The sequence below is a fragment of the Pyrus communis genome, chromosome 3 (genome assembly GCF_963583255.1).
Source record: "Pyrus communis chromosome 3, drPyrComm1.1, whole genome shotgun sequence".
NCBI lineage: Eukaryota > Viridiplantae > Streptophyta > Magnoliopsida > Rosales > Rosaceae > Pyrus > Pyrus communis.
Genome location: NC_084805.1, coordinates 2,950,506 through 2,959,507, shown reverse-complemented (window position 1 = coordinate 2,959,507; position 9,002 = coordinate 2,950,506). Strand labels below are relative to the sequence as shown.

General features: G+C 34.6%; 1 pseudogene; it reads right to left on the bottom strand.

Annotated features, from left to right (window-relative positions):
• Positions 1-18: 18 nt before the first annotated feature.
• LOC137727658 (F-actin-capping protein subunit beta-like) lies at positions 19-5,077 on the bottom strand (annotated as a pseudogene).
• Between the last annotated feature and the right edge of the window lie 3,925 nt (positions 5,078-9,002).

Sequence of the window (9,002 nt, the reverse complement as noted above, 5' to 3'; positions counted from 1 at the left end):
TATATATTTGCACAGAGTGCGGCAATTGCAGAGATTGCAATTGTACAGATTCTATGATTCTACCACGGCAGTACCAATGTCCAAAATAACAACATATCCAAATTCTGAGAGTCCAAAATAACAATATTACATGACATCGTCCAAAATAACAACACATCGTCCAAGACTCCAAATTCATAGAATAACAATACATCCAAAATAACATTACATCGTCCAACATCTAAAAACAACAACATTACATCGCAATCAGATTTTATGGTCTAACAATTCCCATTTTCCCAGCGCTTGTGCTTCCATCTTGAATCACTTACCCAAAAAAGTCAACAAAATAATGAATGATTCAAATTCAAATCCATTGTGCTAAAGTAGAATTGCCTATACGGTTCACAAAAACTGAAATAGAACGAGCAAATATTCACCCTTTCATCCATAATTTCCAGTCCATAAAATGACTTCCCGTTATGATCACGACGCCTGCAACAAAAAAAATATAAGACATCGCATGGACAAGTCAAATGTAAAAAGAGCCAATGAAACATAATAACAATAATGCCAAATATTCGACAAATCCTACTGCTAAACGTGATCTGGAGCTTCAACTTCAGTGTGTATCTAACATACAAAGAGACAAGCAACTAATGGGGGAAGCACATTCACTGTTTTCAAAACACACACAGCTAAGCTCAGCACACAACACATAAATGCACACCACACAGAAATGCACATTGCACAACACAGAAGAAGCAAAAACTGCAATTCTGCACAGATTCAAAAACTGCACAAAACTGCACAGCATCAAAACTGCACAGATTCAAAAACTGCACAGATTCAAAACTGCACATATATATATATATATATATATATATATCCAACAACAGAATATATATATATATGTGCAGATTCAAAACTGCATATATATATATATATATATATCCAACAACAGAATATATATATATATGTGCAGATTCAAAACTGCATATATATATGTATTCAAAAACTGCACAAATTCAAAACTGCACATATATATATTCAAAACTGCACAGATTCATTCATCTGAAGATCTCTACCATATTCCAAGTTTCCAACTATATGGACAAACAATGAACTGTAGTTTTATTGCATACATACCTAATCCAACTAGATTGTTTGTCTGATCACAGAACTCAAACCAATCAAAACTCAAACCAAAACTCAAACTAACTATTGAGCATACCATTCAATCAAAACTCAAACCAATATATTATATATATCAAATATTTCCTAGTAATTAGCTAGATAATCAAACCCAAATCAGAAAAACTAAAAATATAAAGAATACTGAGAGAAAAAAAGAAATAGGAGAAAAAATATCACCTTCTCGGTCAGCAGTGTCCCAAATCTGAGCCTTGATGAGCTTGGAATCAACGGTCAAAGTCTTGGTGGCGAACTCGACGTCGACGCCAATGGTAGACTTGGATTCCGAATTAAACTTGTTCCTGGTGAACCTGGAAAGCAGGTTCGACTTTCCCACCCCGGAAAGTCTTGGTGGCGAACTCGACGCCGATGGTAGACACTACTAGACAGTAGCCGTCGAGGGAGTTGAGGCTCGAGGGAGTGACGGTGGAAAGGTGGGGCGTGGGAGTGAGAGTGAGTAGCAGGGTGCGTGTGCTTGTCTATGTGTGTGGCTTGCTTGTGGCTGGCCGGAGTTGTGTCAGAGAAGGTGGACGGAGGAGTGGCGCCGCGAATTCGAGAGAGGGTTGGAGTGTTGGAGAGATCGAGACTGAACACTGAAGTCTGAACTGATTTAGGAACCTAGGTTACAAATTAACGGTTCAGATTGAATGATAGGTTATCATTCAATCTCGACCGTTGATTAAAGTCAGAAACGGGCCGGTCCGGGACCCCGTTTTTCTAAGGTTTAGGAACCGGCCCGCCCCGTAAATAACCATGCCCCGGCCCACCCAGCCCTGTTTGTTCCCAAAAAAAAAAGGACCCGGCCCGTACCCGCCCCGAACCTACACTACCCGCCCCTACCCGTGGTTTCTCTACCCGTTTGCCCACCCCTAGCTCGAACAAGAACGGAACACTTTTTCTGTTTTTTGTTAACTGCTAAAACAAGTGTTTAGCCTGCAGGACATATATTTTGCCGTCTTAATTGTAGGGGTAAAAAATGTGTGAATTGCACGTTGCTTCTGTTTCATATGGAAACAAGGGTTATGCAGGAAAATTAGCTACTTGAACAAGTATTGAACACTTTCTATGTTTTTTATTAACTGCTGAAATAGGTGCTTGCCCTACAGGACACATTTTGCCATCTTAACTACAAGGGCAAAATATGTGTGAACTACATGTTGCTTATATTTATTCTGTTTCTTAAGGAAACAGAACTTTTTTGGAAACCATCTCTTTCTAATCAAAGACGTTCAGTTTCTTCCCCCTCATTGTACAGTGTATTTATATGCCAACTCACTTGAATGTATATAAAAGTAAAATTGCTTATCTTATCGACCTCATTCACTCATGTATGCCTTTGTTTGTTCATAATTGTGTTGAATTTATTCGACTTAAAAAATGTTTTATTCATCCAATTATGTCTAAAACAGCTGGTTCCTGTGGCAACGTCCAGGCCTAATTTCTAGTGAATTCTAATTTAGGGCTTGTAGTTCATACATCCAATTCATGGCTTTCTTCATGTGTATAAATTCCCTTTTCATGTCAAAATAATTCTATCTTATTTTGTTCCTTTTTTTACCTTGAATAGGGAACTGTAGCTGATAGGGATTTTACCACACACGCAAAAGGATTAAAAACTCTTATAATACTTGCAAGAATGACAAGGTTATTGTAGTATAAACGGATCTCACAAGATCGTTCTCCACAGGGATTATTAAATAATTCGAAGCAAACCAAATTCCAACTAATTATTGTAAAACATAAATTGAGATGATTGATTTTAGGACCTAATTTAAATTAAAACGAAATTGATTAATAAAAGTAAACTAATCTGCAATATTAAAGATGAGGAAAAAGAAAATAGTTTTGTAGAAATCAAATTAAGAAAGCACTAGGGATCTGCCGTCACCTTAACAATCCTATATAGTTCTCTCAATTACTTATAAGTTATACGTGCATATTTCGAAGGTTAGGTTTTCCTAATATATGCCTACTTGGACCCCCAACATAGAACATATATCAAACATGCAATCCGTTTGTGGTATTTTTGATATAGATGCCTCAAATTTGAATTTTTTTAATCAAACATTTATAACTTTTAAACTTTTGATCAAACATTCTTCTACTAATGTTTAATTAAAAATTATGATTTTTATTGTATTTAATTAACCAACTAGTTCAGAAAATAATATCACAAATATTCTAAAATCACCACAAACATCCTATCTTATCTTATCATAATTCGTTCAAAATGAATTTTTCTTATTGAAATAATTTGTTGTTTTAAATTCTATAAACACATAAACATCCTATTAACATACAATTATGAAATATAACATGCACAGTACCTGTTCGAGTGAATTTCTCAGCTTGCTCTCCATTTCTTCGATCATTCTTCCCATGTTACAAATATGCCCTTCTTGAATTGAGAGGTGCATATTCATCTACAAAGCCAAAAAGAAAGAGTACTTGATCCATCCCAGTATATCATACAAATAGTACATGCAGGGCAGCACAGAAAAACAGATTTTGAGTGATCATTCAAACAGAAATCTTGTGCTTAATTAAATTAAACCATATCAGCTCCAACAATATAACACAATCAATAAAAAATTGATTCACAGAGCAATAGCTCCCTGTAAAAACTCCTTCTCTTGAAACATGCTTATCACTAAAATGTCGAAGCCCCAAGAGTCATTTAGATGCTAGACCATGTCGGTCCATCTCAAAACATATACAGATTACGATCACATGGATGAATTTGAAAATTCCAGACAATGCAAAAAGAAAAAATGAATATTTTTAGCACAGAAGCGAAGAGGAAAAGATGCAGGTGACGAAGGGGAAAAACATTTCTCTCTGAACTGACTTCTTTGTACCTCTCAAAAAAATGTTTCCAAAAGCAAAAATTGTCCAGAAGATCACATTCCTCAATTGAAAAAGAATAAAGTATCATTACCTGTCATCTAATTGATCCAGACAAATTGAATGTGCCTGATGACTCATTATCAGTAGTCAAAGACAGTACGATAGTGCTGGTTAAACGGTAATGAGATGTTCCTTCCTCCTCCGGACCCACCTACGTAAAAAAAATAAAATCAGCAAATATACATATAAGAGGACATATATTGAATTTTGCATCTCCTAGGAGAAAGTTCAGGCAGTATACCTTTCTTGATTAAAAAACAGCCTACAAAACCTTCGTTATCATCCTCCCACAGATAAACCGACGAAATGCCACCTTCATGGTACCTACCAAATTACCAGTTAATCAAGCTGTATGAAATCTTCAGAATGCATGAGGTTACTTTCGACACATTTTAGCCTCTCTTTTTTTTGAAAATTAACTAACGGAAGAAAAATCCTTTTGGAAGTGTTTTATACAGTTCAACCAATGCCAAGAATGACAGAAGAACAAAGTAAGTAAAGGACCTCACTGGTCACGATAAACGGCAAAGATGTCGTTTGCTTCAACTTCAAGTTTCCTCAACTCTAAAGATGGGAGGCTGCCGTCTTCTAGCGGCGGATGATATTTGTTTAACCAAGGCGATCAACATGGAAATATGGTAGCACAAAAAATATCAACATGGACAATCGATATTCACAGAACAGAAACGATTATACGAAAAAAGAAACTACTGGATTACATAGTTATACATGTATTGCACTAATCACACCAATTAAATCAGCATATGAACCCAAACAATAAGTTAAATTAATCAAAATATACCAAACATCCAGACTCACAAATCAAGGCAAGATCTGCTACCTCTAAAATGTCCTAAAAAAATGTAGCAATGAGTGTGTAAAATATCAGAAAACTAACACCAACCCATCAAATTTGACAAAAGATTTGAGGGTTTTACCTGTAAGAGTCTGCATCTCTGTTATATTCACACCAAATGAACTCCTTCCCGTATTCCATATCGCACAAAACCTGATTTTCGGGAAATCAGAGCAACACAGTGACTTTAAAATTTGATTTTCAAAATAACGTTTTGTTTTTTTTTTTTTGGGGACTAAAATGAAACCCTATGAGAAAGAAAATGGAAAGTGAAAATTGGATTGGATTGGATTCTCTCGGGAAACAAACAGGGGAGAACCTGGAGAGGCTGAATGATTTGAGAGAGGAGATCAGAGGAGTGCTGGGCGAGAAGGGAGAGAAGGGCGGAGAGAGCGCTTGGGAGGCATCCGACGCATCAGTCCCATCGCTGCTTCCATTTTGCCCTTATTTTTCTTTTTCTTTTTCTTTTTCTGGTTCGAAATTCGGGTTTTGATTTCTTTCGTTTCACGAGTCTCGAACTATATTTTGGGTTGTTTGCTTGTTGGGGTTGATTAAACTCCGAGGAGCGAGAAGAAAAATGAGGCGCCTTGTTTTGTTTGACCCGAGGTTCCCTCGCGGGAACTTCCCCATTCACACCCGTTTGTGACTGTATTATTATTTTATTGATTTTAATTTTCTCATCAAGATTCAAAATTTTGTTTGGACTAAATTTTTCTTGGATCAAAATTTTGTTTCTGAAACTAATGAGTCTTAAGTAATTTAGTTACATGTATTATTTTTTTAAACAAAAAATATAAACGTGTTTGAAAGTCTTTTTAAATGATTGGAAGCGGTTTTAGTGAAAATGTTTTTAGGTTTCAAAAGCAATTGAAGTGCATTTTAAAAGAAACACTAGTTATGTGTTTCTTACAGAAATCACTTCAAGTGTTTTTTTATAATTTACTTGCTTTTTTCTAAGAATTAGTTTCAAAAAACACTTTCATCAAAAGTACATTGATTAATTATTTTGAAATACACCCAATATATCAAAGAGACGGTTACATTCTTACTTGGATGCAAAACTAGTGACAAGTTGAGTTGATTTGTTTTAATATTTCAAGTATTTCTCCTTATTTGTAAATGAGAAGTTTCAAATTGGATACCTAGTAAGCGGTTAATCCATTATGTGGTATGGTTCAATTTCCCCTTTAAATGTAGAATATCATTATAAAAACGAAAAACGATTATATTAGATATGTGTAGTAGAAGAGAAAAAATTGGAGTCAAGAATTTTCATTGGAGAGAAAATATTGGATTCAAAAATTATAATTAAACTATTAGAGGTGGTTAAAATAAAACTCAAATATTATTTTTCTTGTTGGATTAACTGTTTCAAAACAATAATGAAGAAAAACGTTTTCGATACACTCATTTTTATTTTCGAGATTGGAATTGAATAAATTAAAAGAAAGTCAACTGCAAATATAAACATAGATGTTTATAACCAAAAGTGCGGTAAAAACATTTCCCTGAAAAGAGTTGAGGATGCCATGACTCTGCCTTTGGAATCGGACCCCGGAAGCAAAAGCAGGCCTAAGTCGTCGGTATAAATTGACTTTTGTGGTAAGAAAAAATAGGTGCTAAAAAAATAGGTGCTAAAATGATTGGGGGTTTGTGGGGTCTACACACACTACACTTTTTCTCGATGTGCTTTTAGCCTTTTAAGTATCCTATTCCACAACATTTTGTCGGTAGCCGTTTGGAGCAGAGTAGATTAGAATCCCGCCAACAAATGGCATGGCAGACCCACTCGACAAACTTGTGATTTGAATATTCTTAAAGCAAGTTATATTCATCTATCTCAAATTACTTTTCTTATAATTTTTTAATTTTTTTAATATTTTTTTATTAAGTATTAGTGATGTGTAAAAAATATTAAAAAATTAAGTGTTAATGGAAGAAGTAATTTGAAATGTGTAAATATAATATCTCATTCCTAAATCCTAGTTAGTAAATTCGAGTATAGTACGTGTGTGCATATTTAAAAAAAAAATATTTCTCTTTCTTGTTATATATGCATAGATGTCTTTTCCATTTAATACTCGTTATTTCATAGGTGGTTTCGACTCGTAGGTGACCCGCGATTATTCGCCCAGTCTTCACGTGATCGTAGCACTTGAACGTATTTATTTACACCCAGTCCTGTCGTACAGACCATTTTAGGTGGTTCCGACTCGTGTGCAGGTGTAGTGATTGAGTTGTGGATTTGAGCTCTAGATTCAACCGTACAGATCACGTTAGGTGACTTCGGCTGACATATTTTCTGCATTGATTGACATTACCTGGGTTATTTACATCATGTGCTGAGTTAGTTGACATGGCTTACATACATACATATTTGTGAATGCTGCTACTCTAAGCATGGTTGTGACATATTTATATATTCAGTTTTCTAAGAAATTATACAGGTTTTACGGAGAGAGGTTAGAACTTTTGATAATGAAATGATTTTGAAAAGCTTTGTTTTTGCCCACACACACTTTTTGTTTTGCGCCCCTCCAGGTTCTAATTAGAAGCAGCTTTGGTGGTTCACGAGGACTTGACGGTGGTTCTGACAAAACATCACAAATGTAAGATTTCCTTTGGATGTTGTGTAATTAGTATTCGTTCTTGTAGACTGCACTTAGGCTTTCTGTGCTCTGATTATGTTTATCCCACTTAGTCTCACACTAGTGTGTTACTTTAACTAGTTTATTTAGTAGTTTGGTTTTTATTTATTCGTACTTTTATTATTATCTTTTGCTTCCGCACTGTGCACATGGCTACGTCACCCTCACGTGACAACCAGCACGTCTTGATTCCGGTCGGGGTGTGTCAATTTTGATACATTTTTTAATAATACATATAAAGTATTGAAAATTGTTATTGGCACACAAAAAATTTCATTTTGCATTTCAAATTTTTTATAATTAGAAAGAAAAATACACTTGTGAGGAGTGTAGAATGAGTTTTTTGGAGTGCTAATAACAGTTTCCAAATTATTTTATAAAAAAATAAGGATAAATAAATATGAAAATTTACAAGAATTGTGGGATTTTTTTAAATATCTTCTAGCCAAGTTGCCGAATAATATACGTACGTACGTATATTTGACATTCTATACTTATTATGTGCTTTAATTTAAGCCTTGTAAATTTTTTATTCTTTTGATACAATTTACTTTAAACTAATTTAGATTGTGAGGAGAAAATTTCAAATTTAGAGTATAAGGCATAACGTATCGGTATGGTCAATATAGCCACGTTCATGCTTGCAACTCTTGTACTAATGATATTACATTTGTGTAAATGCTTAAGAAAGTAAATACAACTGAACCACAACAATCTATATGGATTGGTTTGGTTTGGTTACCTATGAACCAATTCGAAGGCTACGTGCAAATAGCGATTGTCAATTTCCAAACAGGTAAAACAAAATTAGAAGTTTAGGGATTGTTTGATAATCATCTCATCTTTATATTTTAATCTTTGTTTTCATTTTTGGAAAATAAAAATTAAAAATAATTACCAAACAAGTTCAGTTTTACGATAACAAAAAAAACCATTTGTGAGAAATTACATCAGTAACGAAATCGTTGAACAACATTTTGTAATGGAACAATTAATTTATTAATACAACGCATTAATATAAATCCCACAATAAGCTCTACTGTTATAATCTCCCAGAGTTGGACTCTCCCATAAATCATCCACCTCCCAAGCTACACTGAAATCATCCATTTTTTTTTATTGGTTTTGAAACTATAACTGAACTACAGCACTACAACTTTTCATAAAGTGGTTCCAATAATATAGTTTCATATATAATACCCTTACACTCTCTTTTATTAATTTTTGTTACACAATCAATCACTCACAAGTCATGTGTGACAGCCCATCCCGGATTTTTTGAACCGTAGAGGTGAAATGACGATTTTGCCCCTAGTGTGGTTGTTTCGTTGTGTGGTTGTTTTTGGATGTTGTTGGCAGGTTTTGGACCACACACACACTCTCCCACACCCCCTCACCCTTTTCCCTGTCCTGCATCC